A 16324-nucleotide genomic window follows, 5' to 3' on the forward strand; every position below is an offset into this window, starting at 1 on the left:
TGTCTCCCTTATTTCAAATGCAGACATAAATATTAGTGAATCTCAACACTAAAGAAACCTGCTAAAGTGTATGACCACACAGAGATCCCAGCACCTGGTGTTTTGTTTTCAGTTTCAGTTTGTTCTTTTTTCCCCCCATAGATATGATCTTTCTTTCTAGAAGTTTATATAAAATTATGAAAATTCTCTAGGTTTTCATCATTGGTCATATCATGTGTAAGAAAGAGGCAGTAGAAACCAAGTTACTTTGATGATGAGAATTGTTTGTGTGACCCCCAATGAACTTCATATGCTAAATATCTATAAGGAAGTGTGACACAAATTATAATGCAACTTTTTGAATACTTCCCAACATCACTCCCATGACCAGAGCTTATCAGGAGTGTTTGTGCACACAGCAACACACTTACACATGGAAAGAAATCTCAGGGTAACTTCAGAGTCACTCTCATGATTGGACTCAAAAGCTGGAACACACTGTTCCATTAAAACTGCGTGTGTGTGTATGTGTGTGTGTATGCACACACACGTGTGCACATGTAATACTGAGGCATGTCCACAAGATCTGTGAAGCAAAGCTAGTAAAGAGCAGTATTGAGGACAAGTCTGATTAGGTTGTTGGATTCACAGTGGAGAGCAAATGGGCACAAAAGTTGATCTGATTATAGGGAAACCTAAAGAAAAGCCAGACTGAATGACTTTTATTTGATGCCATGAGCAAAGACAACACAGCCCTGATTCTCAATTATAAGAGCTCTACGATAAAAATTGGGTTCTATGCAGTTTTGTATGGAGACGTGTATAATAGAACAGTCCAAGATGTGCAGACTGACAACTGGTCCAAATTAGGGGTCACTGTGAATTTTCAAAATGTTCTCAAGGGTTAAGCAGTTTGGACAGCATTTTCATAACCATGTTTTCTCTAATAGAAAGGGCATCATTGTTCCTTCACTGGTGAGAGCCCAGAGATCCCTGGACAGTTTAGGGATCATATATCCTGAACCATTGAATAATAGTGGGGATGTGGTATGTCTCATATTCTTAGATCAGCCTGTAACTCTCTCCAATTTCCCAGTATATTAAGGAATATTTATAATATGCTGGGAGTACTTAACAAAGAATTAACAAAGATGATAAAGACTATGACAATGGGGGCACCTGGGTGGCTCAGTCGGTTAAGTGATGACTCTTGATTTTGGCTCAGGTTATGATCTCATGGTTCATGAGTTGGAGCTCCGCATGGGGCTCTGTGCTGACAGCACGGAACCTGCTTGGATTCTGTCTCTCCCTCTCTCTGCCCCTCCCCCCACTCGTGTTCTCTTGCTCTCTCTCTCTCTCTCTCAAAAATAAATAGACAAACTTTAAAAAAAAAGACTGTGACAATGATTTTTCTAAATTTTCAAAAAAAATCACTTAAGTTACTTTTATATTTTTTCTATTAAAATTTATATTTAACTATATTAGATAGTTCAGCACAGAAGCTAGATAAAAAGTCAGCAATCAAAAAAGATGTTCTAATACATAAGCAATTTCTCCACCAATGTTTTTTCTTACTAATTTATACTTTACCTACATTTGTATCTCATTGACTTTGCAATCTTTCCTTTTGAGTTTTTCATCTCAACTATTTTTTTTTAATTTCCAATATTTCCAAATGGTTATGATTTATAAACATTTGATCATTTACATTTTCATTGTGTATTTTTCTATAATGACATTTCTGTTTATTTCAAATGTTATTGACTTGTTAATAATTTAGCTTCCTTTGGCAAATGCTCTGTTGTTATCTTTCTCTCACAACATCAGAAGATAACTTTGATATACTGAAAATTTCCCCATATTTCTTAGTTTGGGTAGTTAAGTCTGCAAAGATCAGATAGGGCTTTGTCTTCCATTTTTTCATGGTGTGTTTGGCAGAGTTGGAAAAAGACATTAGTTCTGAGAGGTTTTATTTTACTGTCAATGGTCATCTGCTCCTTACCCTTTATCCCCCAAAATGCACACTTCCCATCCTCAAGATAACATCACTGCAGCTCTATTTTGCAACTTCTGTTCCTGGCTGAAACCCTTTTAATTAAAAAGGACTAGAGGCTGCCAGAACTAAGTATATTTGTGGTTCTAGGTTCTTGGCTCTCCACTCTACCTGCCCCCAATTACTCTGTAATTGGCAAAGGATGAGTAACACATATTTAGAATCTATCTCTAGGACACTCATCATTAGGGAACAAGTTTCTTCTTCCAACTTAAATTTTGCAATTTCCTTTCATTTGGCACCTTGCTGACTATCCTAACCTAAATTCCAGGCATACTTAGTACTTATTTCATCAAATTTCACACCCCTTCCAACTGCTACCCCAATTAAGCCCTTCCTCTCTCAGTCACTGGCTTGACCTTATCAGGGCATGAGGGAGAGAGAAATAATGTGACTATCCTATACAGCAGCCCATCTCCTCTTCTTGGTCTTTCAACTTCTAGAACTGAGGCCATGTCTTCGTGCCCCCTCAGAAAACAAAAGGATGCAAACATCCTACAGTCCATAAACATTGCATCCACTTTAAAACTGCAAAAAAAAAAAAAAAAAGGACTCTCAAAATTCCTGTCTCTTTTCTGTCATCTCCAGGGCTAGATGAGGGACAGAGAATAAGCATGTACTGTTTAGGTCTCTAATTTGTAAGAAACTTGGTGTCACCCGGCCATTTTTTGTAGTATATATATTCTTCAGAGATGTTTCTGATAAGGCTGTTAGAATGAGTTCTCCTTGTCCCCTTCATAATCTGTCTGAAAATTCTCCTTGGTCCTACACAATGCTGTATACACAAAGAAACATATTCTCATTCTTTGTCTTTCCTTTAGCTAGACCTTATCTAGACTACAACTCTCTTCTCTCTCATTTTTATTTCTCCCTTGTGGCAATGTTATATTCAACATATTATAATGGGTGAATCCACATTTTATATCACAGTGCAAAAATTATTCAATTGGATGTAATTATTTTTAGGGATCCTGGACTCAATGCTGATGTGGGGTGGGAGGGGTGGGTCCCTCACATACAACACCAAGCAATTCTCAGACTCCATTGTGTTTGACAATTCAACTCAATTCTGATACTATCTACCTGAAGTTAGCATCAGATTCCCTATGTTAAGGGTTCAGTTCTGCAAGACTGTCTCTTACCTCCAACATCAGATGTCAGAGGCAAACCCTTGTCTGTTTCTTTTTTCTTTAAGTTTGTTTGTTTGTTTGTTTGGAGAGAGAGAGAGAGTGAGAAAGAGAGAAAGAGAACATGAGCAGGGGAGTGGCAGAGAATCCCAAGCAGCCTCTGTGCTGTCAGCACAAAGCCTGACACGGGGCTCAAACCCACAACCCACCAGATTAAGAGCTGAGCCAAAATCAAGAGTCAGACACTTAACCAACCTAGCCACTCAGGTGCCCCTCTTAGGCACGTTTCTGGTTTACAAACTACAGATTGGAGATTCCAGTGACCTTCTCCTTACCTTTGATTAATTTGCTAGAGCAGCTCATAGAACTCAGGGAAACAATGTTTCAACAGGCAGATGAAGACATACATAAGGCAAGGTGCCTGACAAAGAAGTTCCTGTCATGGAGTTTGCAGCCTGGGCTCAATGACACTCAAAAATGTCCTGGTTCCCTAAGCCTGGAAGTACTCCAAAAGAGAAAGATTAAAAAGCTTTCCCTTTTGAGTTTTTATGGAGGCTTCATTACAATGTCATGATTGTGGCCATTGGCTTATTCAACCTTCAGTCCTGGTCCCTTCCCCGGAGGTCAGGGCTGGGGGGAGGGTGGGAGGGGTGGGGCGGGCTGCTTTCCAAAGGTCAACATGACAAAAGACACCCTTATCACCCTCAACACGTTTAATATTCCAAGGTTTTTGGGAACTGTGAACCAGAAACAGGGCTGAAGACCAAATATATATTTCTTATAATCTTTATAATAGATTAATACATTTCTCATAATAAATTTTAAATTTTCTTATAATAAAAGATAAACAAATAGTCATTTAATTAGAAAGCATGCTCTACACTATGCAGGGCTTCAGAAGGTAAAGGATATATCTATGATAGTGATGGAAAGGTGTTTTATGAAAACTCAGTGACAGATTGCCTTAGTGACATTTTCCTGTTTCCTATTAGAAGTTGTAAACTTTTCAGTAATACAAATTTATGTAAGAAGAGAAGATTCCTGGGTGTGTATATTAGAAGGCATTTACACAGGCATGCTTAATTTGATTTCAAGTTGTTTCTTTTTAAGTTTATTTATTTTTTAAAGTAATCTCTACCCCCAATGTGGGGCTCAAACTCCTCACCCCAAGATCAAGAGTTTCAGACTCTACATACTAAGCCAGCCAGGTGCCCCGATTTCAAGTTTTGGTTAAACAATTTGTTACCTTATCTTATAATAATAAAACCAAATTAAAGCTACATTTTGAAAAAATTTAGTGTTCGAAGTATCAGAAAAGTAACTCTTGGGGAGCCTGGGTGGCTCTGTTGGTTAAGCATCCAACTCTTGATTTCCGCTAAACCTGGTGCATAGGTTTAAACCCTGAATCAGGCTATTGCACTGATAGTGTGGATGGAACCTGCCTGGGATCCTCCCTCTTCCTCTCTTTCTGCCCCTTCCCCACTTGAGTGTGCTCTCTCTCTCTCCCTCTCTCTAACAAAAATAAATAAACTTAAAAATGATAACTGTTACTCTTTGTGTTTTTTTTTAAATTTTTTAAAATGTGCAGGGCGCCTGGGTGGCGCAGTTGGTTGAGCGTCCAACTTCAGCCAGGTCGCGATCTCGCGGTCCGTGAGTTCGAGCCCCGCGTCAGGCTCTGGGCTGATGGCTCGGAGCCTGGAGCCTGTTTCCGATTCTGTGTCTCCCCTTCTCTCTGCCCCTCCCCGTTCATGCTCTGTCTCTCTCTGTCCCAAAATAAATAAAAAAAGTTGAAAAAAAAATTTATAAAAAAAAAATGTTTATTTATTTTTGAGAGAGAGAGAGAGAGAGAAGAGGAAGACACAGAATCTGAAGCAGGCTCCAGGCTCTGTGTCATCAGCACAAAACCAGACTCAGGGCTGGAACTCACAGACGAGATCATGACCTTAGCTGAAGTCAGACGTTTAACCAACTGAGCCACCCAGGTGCCCCTGTTACTGTTTATTTGAACTCTATAGCTTCTAATCACTATTTTGTTAACATTTTAAGGAAGGAATCACTTTTGAAATATTTCATTGCCACAAAAAATTTTAGACCATATTTTTCTGGCTGTTCATGTTTTTTTGCAGCTTCACTCTGGATCTTTAGGTGACTATGAAATGCAAATGTAATCTCAGCAGCACACCATTTCTCTCATAGGGTTAGGTTGAGCTGGAGATGATTTGTCTTGTTTATTTTTAAATGATTATTATTTGCCTCAATTTAATAAAATTAAAATTCCCATCCAAGTCCTCACATCATGGATTTGTCTTATTCTATGCCTACGTGAGTGAATAACTCATTATAGAGTTTAGTAGGAAATCAGTATTAAAGACCTTAAGAGAATAAATATTTGTGGTTCAGATGGTTTAGTCATTTTATTTTGTCCCTCTATCTGATATCCTTTGTAGTCACTAACAAAACAACAACAATATGTGAAACATAAAAATGTAAAAAAATAAGTTATCTTACTCTTTATGTAAGAGTACTATGTTAGAGAAAAAGATAAATAGGTGAGGAAATCAACAAAATGCTAAGAAGGTACAGCATATAGTTTAAAAAGTGTGAATTAAACATCCAGCCACAACTGTTATATCTGATATGTAGCTTTATAAATCTAGTTCTGCTTTAAATAAGTTTTTAAAAATTGCACAACTGATTTTTTCCTTAAATTTTTTTTTTTAGTGTTTATTTATTTTTGAGAGAGAAAGAAAGAGACAGAGCATGAGCTGGGGAGGGGCAGAGAGAGAGGGAGACACAGAATCCAAAGCAGGCTCCAGGCTTTGAGCTGTCAGTACAGAGCCCGATGCAGGGCTCGAACCCACAAACTGCGAGATCATGACCTGAGCCAAAGGCGGATGCTTAACCGACTGAGCGACCCCGGTGTCGCTCCTTTTAATAATAAGAAGAACTCATGAAATTTTTTTGCAATGCAAACATTGTAGCTGTGTCTAGTTTCAAAACAGAGTTTACTGTATCATTAAATATTAATATTTAATGAGAGCTTGGTCTACTTCTTTTCATAATTCAGGTGACAAAATTGAGCATTTTGGCAATTATAGGCATATGGGTTAATGGTCATCTCAGTACCCAGAATCTCTTCATAGCATAGTGAAACATATATTTCATATTAATTGTCAACAGAAATGTAATTGATATAATAATGCCATGAATTTTCAATCAGTTATTAATAGAACAAATAATAGATTATTTTAATTTCTTGTGTCATATATAAAAGTTGATTTTTCAAACATCACTCTCTGTATTAATAATCTGTATTGATATCTCTCCCTTTGTGTTCAATCACCACTACAGGAAAATAGACTTAGACTAGTGTGCTAACAAAATACTATGAAGGTAGATCTTCATTGTAAATAAATAAGCCAAAGAAAATACCAGCTGAGTGGCTGAATCCTTGTCTTCCATTACCTCCCTTTCTTTTTATTATTGTAGAAATTCAGCTGATGCTTGAAATGTTTCCAAAAGGAAAAAAAAAAATCCATTCAGTGTGGATGAAAATAGAATGAACCTTAGTAAACATATATAACCCACTTCCTGTTTCTGAGGTTAACATTAATGGGCACCAATTATATACCTCTCATCAATTTCTCTTTAAATCACATATACATATTTTTAAACTGGGATTAGGTATACCTACAGACTATTATGTACTTGTATGTGCAAACACTACTATTTTTAAATTTTTAAAAGCAATCTCAACTAATGCCTTGATATGCAGTGTTTTTTTTCACATTAATTCTTATAGTTCCATTCTTCACCATTTAAATATTTAATACATTTAGCAAAAAACCCACACAAAACCTTATTACTCAAATAACAAACATTGATTAAGTGGCTATTTTACATTTTTATTGGAAAATTTTTGTTTTATAAGGCAAGGGGAGGGGCATGTGGGTGGCTCAGTCAGTTTAGTGACCAACTCTTGATGTCAGCTAAGTCATGATCTCACAGTCAGGAGGTCTGGCTCCGCACCAGGGCTGGAACCTGCTTGAGATTCTCTCTCTCCCTCTCTTTGCCCCTCCCTGCTCTCTCTCTCTCTCTCTCTCTCTCTCTCTCTCTCTCAAAATAAATAAACTTTAAAATAAAATAAAGCAAGGGGAAACAAAAGGACCCCACAAATATAGTTAGAAAATTCATTACCTCTCTCACAAAAATTGATACAACATAAAGACAATCAGAATTGATATGCAGGACTTAATATGATCAACTACTAAACTCATTTGGCATTTATTGAACATCTAACCAAATCAGCAGAAAACATGAAGCCACTTTGATATGCATGAACTTAAGAAGACTGAACTACATTTCCCATGATGATCATTCCTATGAATTTCTGGTCATTTGGGGCCACCAAGGAGATTCTTGTGGCAGATTTCTAGGTGGAAATGAAGCGGAAACCATTTTGTAGCTTTTGGAAGTTGCTGATAATCTGCTGAATCAATTTGTTAGAAGTAGCAGGTCGATAGCAACCGCTCCATCTTCTGTTGGATCTTCCTTCAACTTCTACAGTATCTGGGGTGGGTAGGCATAATTAACTCCAAGATGAAGGGCCTCACTTCTGCCAGGTGTCTGTCACCCACCCTCCATCCTGGTGGGTTTTCAGATCATGAAGTTGACTCCAGTCTGATCTCTCTCTCTCTCTCTCTCTCTCTCTCTCATCTGTCCTTCCCAACTGCCTCTCCAGTGGCCTTAATCTCCAGCAGGAGATGTGAAGAATAAACCTTACATACTGCTTAGTCAGCTCACACATTTGTGTAAGATCAAATTTCTATAACAAATCCATGTGGTGTTCTTTGAATAAACTCTCTCAGGCACAATACACTTTTTTAGCACACACAGGTATTTATCAAGATAGAAGATATTCTGGTCCTATAAGAGAGGTCAATATTTTAAAAGTACTTCAAAGCATACAAAGTGCATTGATCTCTGTCTATAATAGAAAAGTATTATAAATCAGTTACAGATATATCTGGAATATGCTCGAAATTTTGAATACTAAGTAATACACATTTAAATAGATCATGAGCTGAGAATAAATCTAATAGAAAATTAGGAAGCATTTTTAATACAATTTTAAAAAAAACATAAAATTCAAAATTGTGTGAGAGGAATTTAAATGAGTGTTGAGAGAAAATTTAAATTGCTAAATAACTATGTTAGAGAAGTAAGTTCTTATTATAATTCTGGGTAATCAAGACAGTATAGCAGTTGGACTAAGATACTCAGTGGAAGAGAATAGAATCCCAAAACAGATGCAGGCATAAATTACCAATTTATTTTAAAAGCTGAATATTCAGTGGAGAAAGGAACACTGGGTATTAATAGGCATAAATTTTGAATTTTGCTCCATATGTTTAAAATTATAAATTAATTCAAAATGGATTCTTGATCAAAGTGTAATGTGTAAAACTGTAAAGTATATAGAAAAAAAAAACAAGCAAAATATGTGACAATAATAAGGTAAATTTCTTAGAATCGATGCCAAACATATGATTCATAAATGAAAAAGTTGATAATTTGACCTCTTTCAAAACTAGAATTCTTGATTTTGGAAAGGCACAGTTAAGCAACAAAGCACCATTAAAAGATGAGTAGAAATTTGGTTCAAAATTACATATGTGAAACTGGAATTGTATCCATTTTATATAAGAAGTCTGATAACAATCTGAAGACAAAAGCAATTATGATCTTCAAAGTTTTGAACAGACAATTCACAGAAGAGGATATATAATTGGTAAAAAACAAAAACAAAAACAAAAAAAAACAGGAAAAGATGTTCTATATCATTCACCAGTAGGGAAATCCAAATTATTATCACAATGAGATACAACTACACATCCATTAGAATGACAAAAATGAAAAAGAGCAAGTGTCAGTGAAAATGTGGACCAACTCAATTCATGTTTTACTATGTGAATGTTTAATGGCACAACTACTGTCAAAAACAGTTTGGCAGCTGACCATTCCACTGTTATGTATTTAACCAAGAGAAATGAAATCACAGCCCATGCAAAGATGCACACAAATGTCCATAACAATTTTTTTCTTTTTTCTTTTTTTTAAAGTTTTTTTTTTTAATTTTTTTTTTCCAACGTTTTTATTTATTTTTGGGACAGAGAGAGACAGAGCATGAACGGGGGAGGGGCAGAGAGAGAGGGAGACACAGAATCGGAAACAGGCTCCAGGCTCTGAGCCATCAGCCCGGAGCCCGACGCGGGGCTCGAACTCACGGACCGCGAGATCGTGACCTGGCTGAAGTCGGACGCTTAACCGACTGCGCCACCCAGGCGCCCCTTTTTTTAAAGTTTTTTTTTAACGTTTATTTGTTTTTTGAGAGACAGAGAGACAGAGCATGAGCAGGGGAGGGGCAGTCACAGAATCTGAAGCAGGCTCCAGGCTCTGAGCTGTCAGCACAGAGCCCGACGCGGGGCTCGAACCCATAAGCAGTGAGATCATGACCTGAGCCGAAGTAGGACTTTTAACCGACTGAGCCACCCAGGCACCCCACAAATTTTTTTTCTATTAGCCCCAAACTAGAAACTCTTCAACTGTCTATCAAGAAGTGAAGAAGAACAAGCAAGTGTTCTGGAGGTGTGACTTTCTTTCCATTCAATTGGAGAAAGACTTGAGAAATTACTAGGTTCATGGTACTGTCATTTAAAAGCACAAATAAGGAGAATACATCAGCCTGTCAAAAATCATTATAGAGCTACTGTTTGTGATTAAAATTAGAGATACAATAGAGATGTAGCTATGGCCAGGATACCCATGCGTCTCCCCAAGATTACAACATAGAAAGTGAGTAACACAGTAATATTATCCATATTCAGAATGCTGACTAGAATAAAAATTGACCTATTTACCACTGTAAAATTATGAGATGCAATATAGAAGAGTGGCTTAAATAATTTCTTGTTAGAATATCGACAGAAGCAAGAAATGAATATGAAGATATTTGAAAGCAAAATGCAGTTTTATTAAATTCATGTAGGACTAATTTTCATAAGTATGTAGACATTTTACAATAAAAAATAATACTCAGAATTCTCTCCCTTCAGGTGTGACTATATGAAATTGAAATGCATGGAAAGAATATACAATCTATAATTATTATATTTCTTAATACCTTTCAATTTTGCTATTTTTTAAATAGTGATCTCATCAATTATAAATAAAGATTTTCTGGGTGGCTCAGTCAGGTAAGCAACCGACTCTTGGTTTTGGCTTAGGTCATGATCTCACGGTTGGTGAGATCAGGCCCTACGATTCTCTCTCTCTCTCTCTTCTCTTCCCCTCCCATGCTTGTGCTCTCTCTCAAAAATAAACATACATACATACATACATACATACACGCATAAATAAATGTTTTCCTACAGTTGAATCACTCAGGAGTAGGTCCAAAGGAAAACAATACTGCTCTGATCAAAAATTTACTCCACTGAAATTTTTATGGAGATGTAGGGAAAAAAGATGATGATACATTTTCTAGTGTCTGCTCTCAAGTCCTTGAGCAGGATATCTGGAACTATGTAAACAATGCTCAGTAATGTTATCTAATTCTCTATGCATATTCTTATCCTTAAACAATGTTTTCTAACGTATTTGTGACAGAAGAAAAAAATAGATATTTATTTATAACTCTCAGATCACTACATTTTGTCAAAAATACAGAAAATATATGTTCTCCAAGGAATTCTTTCTGAAATAATTAGAACCCATTTATAAAATAAGGTATACTTTGAGTTACCTGTGGATACTGAAGTCTGTTACGGAAATTGCAAATTCAGAAGAATAACAGTAGCTGTCTTTAGTGAGTTAAATGTGACTTCTACTCTTCTGACATTGAATCTGTCATCAAAAAAAATTCTCATTAACATACCTACAAATTTCAATTTGGGGATGACAATGAGGAAACCACTGCAAAAGGGTAAAGCAGATTCTTTCATTTAGTGAAGAACGAAAAAAGTTGAAGAACAATTTTTCAGACTGACTCTTGCTTGCAGTGTTTTCAGGGGGGAAATATTTTTAATAGAGATCTTTCTCAATGTACTGTGAAGTTATGTTCTGATAATCCTACGTTAAGTTGAAAATACTGAGAGTTGATAACACACTTAATACACCTACCGAACATCACAGCTTAGTCTAGCCAGCCTAGGCTACATTAGTTACATTAGTCTACAGTTGGGCAAAATCATCTAACACAAGCCCTGTTTTTATAATAAATGCTGTGTTGACTATTTCCTGTAACTTACTGAATACTGCACTGAAAGTGAAAAACAGAATGCTTGGGTACAAAACAGTAGTAAATGTATCATTTGTTTAAACCTTGTGATCCTGTGGCTGACTGGGAACTGTGGCTGCGCAGCATCAAGAGAGAGGGTCACAGGCAATATCATGAGCCCCAGAAAGGTCAAAATTCAGAACTGAAAGTGTGGTAGGGTCCCCTCCCTAAGGAAAGGAAAAAAAAAACCCTCAAGGCAACCTGGTTATGCATAAGTACCTGACAACACCCATCAAGACCTTGTAACATGAGACCACTTAATCTGACTGCCTGTTTGTGAGTTACCATACATGGGAGACAAAGAAGTAAAAAATGTATAAAAAACCACACCACCACTTGGCGTTGGGGGCTCAGTTCTTCGGGTAGGAAGCCAACTGAGTTGTGCTGGCATGAATAAAGATGCTTCCTGGAAAAAAAAGCCTTGGTGTCACGACTCTCTGTGAGAGAATCCTGCTACAAAAGTACAGTTTCTACTGGATGCATTTCAGTTTTGTGCCATTTTAAAGTCAAAAAGTTGTAAGTTGAGCCATTGTAAATTGGGGACTATCTGTAGTTTTCCTTTAAATTTTTCCTGTCCTCCAGTGGAAATGATGAACAGAAACATTATGTGAACACAAGAAGTCAAAATAGTCTTTTCTAATTAGGTTGAAAGCAAATATTTCCTAACTCCTTTCCAAATTTCTCTTCCATTTGTTTTGCTTGGCTCCAGTCTCATCTAACAGCAGATTATGTAATCATATTGACAGAAATGTGGTTTCCCCATATGCACCTATTCACCGTGGCAGAGCCAAAGCCTTTTCACTCAAGAATTACCCATGTGCAGGTAAGGAGAACTCATGGATTTTAATCTCACAGAGACCCTAGAATGGCATATGGCAGTGCTTATATGGGTCACATCATTATCTGCTGGTTGGAAATTTCTATATTGAGAGAATGTTAGGAGATGGAACAAAAGGAACTAACTGACCTTGGGGGGGATCTGGGAGGCAAAAGATGCTCTGAGTGGGGGGTGAGTTCTGATAACATCAATCGCATAAGGGGCTCTTTGCAAGGGCTAGGAGTTGTCTGACCCTGGCAATTCCTTCACCTTAACCAAGTGTCTTCAGCTTCAGGGTCATTGTTCCCTGGAAACAGAAAAGGTTACATAAAGCATATTTATATATTTTCTATGTTAAAAATGAACTTTGTTCTTCCTCTTTCAGTGCTTGGTTTTGTTTAGTTTTTGATTTGTGAGCATTAGTTTCTGAAAGAAAAGAGTGTACCGATTAATAACAATAAAACAAGCAGAAATAATTTCAATTGCTTTTAAAAATTTTTTACTTGGTAAATGATAGTCATTAAGTTTCATTTTGTGCTCTAGTACTATAACAGACATATAAGTATGTAATTAACTAATTTTGAGCCATTTTGTGCTTTATTCTAAACATGAGAAAGTGGAATTGTAGAAAATTTGTTATTTATCAATATCACAAATAATAAGAGAACTTAAGTTCAGAACTCCAGTTTTTAAATATTTGGTATTTTTTTTAATTTTTAAAAATGTTTTACTTTATTTTTGAGGCAGACAGACACACACAGACACTGTGAGTGGGCAAGGGACAGAGAGAGAGGGAGACACAGAATCTGAAGCGGAATCTGAGCTGACAACTCAGAGCTCAATGCGGGGCTCGAACTCATGAACCGAGAGATCATAGACTAGAGCCGAAGATGGGCGCTTAGTTGACTGAGCCACCCAGGCATCCCATACTTGCAGTTTTTAAATCCACTAAGGATAAGTATTATTTGTATTATATCACACTGCATTGAGTTAATAGGTTATTTGAGTTATTAGCTTCATTGAATTATCATATATTATATAAATACATACTCATATATATCATATATATTCACTTTGTCTTCTGCATCATAAATGAATAATAATAAGGGAAATGCCAGTCGTTTGAAAAAAACATGATAAAACATTCTATATACATTATATTTTCATTGCATAAATAAACTATTGAGCATATACATAACAAAAATAGACTTGAAGGATATGAATTAACTGTCAACATCAATTGTGTTGGATGCTGAAAATACCGGTAGTCATTAGTGACATTTTACACTTTTTATTAACACCTTTTTCTTAGTTTGTGCTTACATATAATAAACTTCATAAATTAAAAAGAACTTTTGAAGAGTTTTGATATATGTGTGTATCAGAAAAACATCATAACCATCAAGATAATCAACATGCTTATCACCTTAAATGTTTTCTTTGTCTTTTATTTAATCAATTTCTCCCCTTCTGCCATGCCTGAAAAATCACAGATCTGCTTTCTGTCACTGTACATTTATCAACATTTTCTAGATTTATGTAAATGGAATTATATGTGCTTTTATTTATCCTACTTTTTTACTTAAAAAATCAGAATTTATTTCTTGTTGCATACATCAGTAGTTTGATTTTATCATTCCTGACTAGCATTCCATGTACAGATATAGTATAGATTTGTTTTTCTTTTTATTCATTCATATATCTATGGATATTTGATCTCTGGCCAGTTTTTGAATATTAAAAGTGACGCTACTGTGAATATTGATACACAAGAGTTGGGGTTGATCCATGCTTTTATTTCTCATGTGTAAATACAAAGTATGGACGTGTGGAACATATGGTAAGAATAATTTTAACTTGTAATACATTGCCAAATTTAAGAGATTGTACCATTTAAATTCCCATGAACAATAGATGAGAATTCCAGTTGCTCCTTACCCTCACCAGCACTTGATATTGTCAGTCTTTTCAATCATAGCCATCCTAGTGTTTGTGGAGCAGTTTCTCCATGTGCTTTTAACTTGCAAGTTTATGATGTCTAATTATGTTAAACGTGTCCCATTTGCTTACTGGCTATTCTACATCTTCTTTGGTGAAATGTGTGCTTCAAACATTGTTTGATTTGGTTTGTTTTTGCTTAGCTTCTTACTGTTGACTTTTTAAGAGTTTGTTGCATATTCTAGAAATTAGTATTTGTTTTATGTAATATAACCTCTTTATATTGTTTGCAATAGTTTCTTCTGGTCTATGACTTAAGCTTTTACATTTTTACCCTCTTTTAACATTTATTTATTTTTGAGAGAGAGAGAGACAGAGAGACAGAATCTGAAGCAGGCTCCAGACTCAGAGCTGTTAGCACAGAGCCCAAAGCGGGGCTTGAACTCACTGACCATGAGATCATGACCTGAGCTGAAGTCGGACACTTAAGCAACTGAGCCACCCAAGTGCTCCAACAATTTTACATTTTTAACAGTGATATTAGAAAACATTTTTACTTTTCACTAAGTCTACTATATTAGATTTTATTTCACAGTTTTCTTTGTATCTTATATTTAGTTGTATGATGGTTTTCAAGTTAATTTTCATGTTTTGTGACATAAGGGGTGAGAATGATTTTTTGAAATATGGCTATATCCAATTGTTTCAACCTCAATTGTTGATAATATTATCCTTGCCCCACTGAATTGCTTTAAGACGTGTTTTGAAAATCAATTGACCAAATGTGTGTTCATCTATCACTGTACTCTTTATTCTGATTCATTGTTCTATATGACTATTTTTATTCCAATAGCACAGTTTCTTGCTTATACAGCTTTATAGTAAGTCTTGTAATCAGGTAGTATAAGTTCCCCAGCATTGTTCTTTATGTCAAAATTGTCTTGGCCTTGGGGCGCCTGGGTGGCGCAGTCGGTTAAGAGTCCGACTTCAGCCAGGTCACGATCTCGTGGTCCGTGAGTTCCAGCCCCGCGTCAGGCTCTGGGCTGATGGCTCAGAGCCTGGAGCCTGTTTCCAATTCTGTGTCTCCCTCTCTCTCTGCCCCTCCCCCGTTCATGCTCTGTCTCTCTCTGTCCCAAAAATAAATAAACGTTGAAAAAAAAATTTAAAAAAAAACAAAAAAACAAAATTGTCTTGGCCTTATTCAGTGCTTGGGATTTTAATATAAATTTTATTTTTTTCTGCTTTTAATTTTTTATTATGAATTATTGACAACAAACAAAAAAATAAACAATGTATCAGAAATACACATTCACCCATCACTAATTCTATCAAATCATACCATGTGGTTAATTCTTTAATTTTAAAAATACTCAATTACTGCAATTGTTGAAGTTTTTTCTTCTATAATCCTACAATCCTAAAATATTTTTTGTTTTTTTATTGAAAAATCAAAAGTTTACTCATCTCCCCCAAAAAACACCAATGCTCAGTCAAAAATAGAAGCTGCTGAATTGCCTCGTGTACTAGAGCCCATATTATCATTCTCTTGATTTGTCTGTGTAATTGAGTAAAGTTACATTTTTCTGATTCAGAATTTAGAACTAAAATAATCCTGTGGGGATACAAAAGGGAAGATTTGTGAACCAGATGTGTTGACTACTACAGCATATCTTACAAAGGAACATACTTCTTGCAGTATATCATGTGAAGAATTGAATCATGCCAACAAAAAATTATCACTTTAGCTCTTAGGTACTCTAATTTGAAAATATAACTTCAAATTGTCTTCCTATTTCTTTGAAGATTTTAATGACACCACAGAAAGTGTAAAACAAATTGTTGATATCTGTCGAACATTGCTTTTGCTCCATTCTCTCTTTGCTTCTTTTGTGGGACTCCAACCCAGATTATGCCAGACTCTTTAACCATGTTCAACATTTCTAACATGTTTTTTATGTTATATTTTTTCAGCATTAGTTTTTAAATTTTAAATTTTAATTTGTGTGTTTTTTCCTTTTTAAAAAAATTTTGGTGGTTTATATTTGTCTAGAAAACTATTTTTTAATTTTATT

Source organism: Lynx rufus, unplaced genomic scaffold, assembly GCF_022079265.1.
Source record: "Lynx rufus isolate CCGP_SWC_20201006 ecotype Redwood Valley unplaced genomic scaffold, mLynRuf1.p SCAF_6, whole genome shotgun sequence".
In the NCBI taxonomy this organism is placed as follows: domain Eukaryota; kingdom Metazoa; phylum Chordata; class Mammalia; order Carnivora; family Felidae; genus Lynx; species Lynx rufus.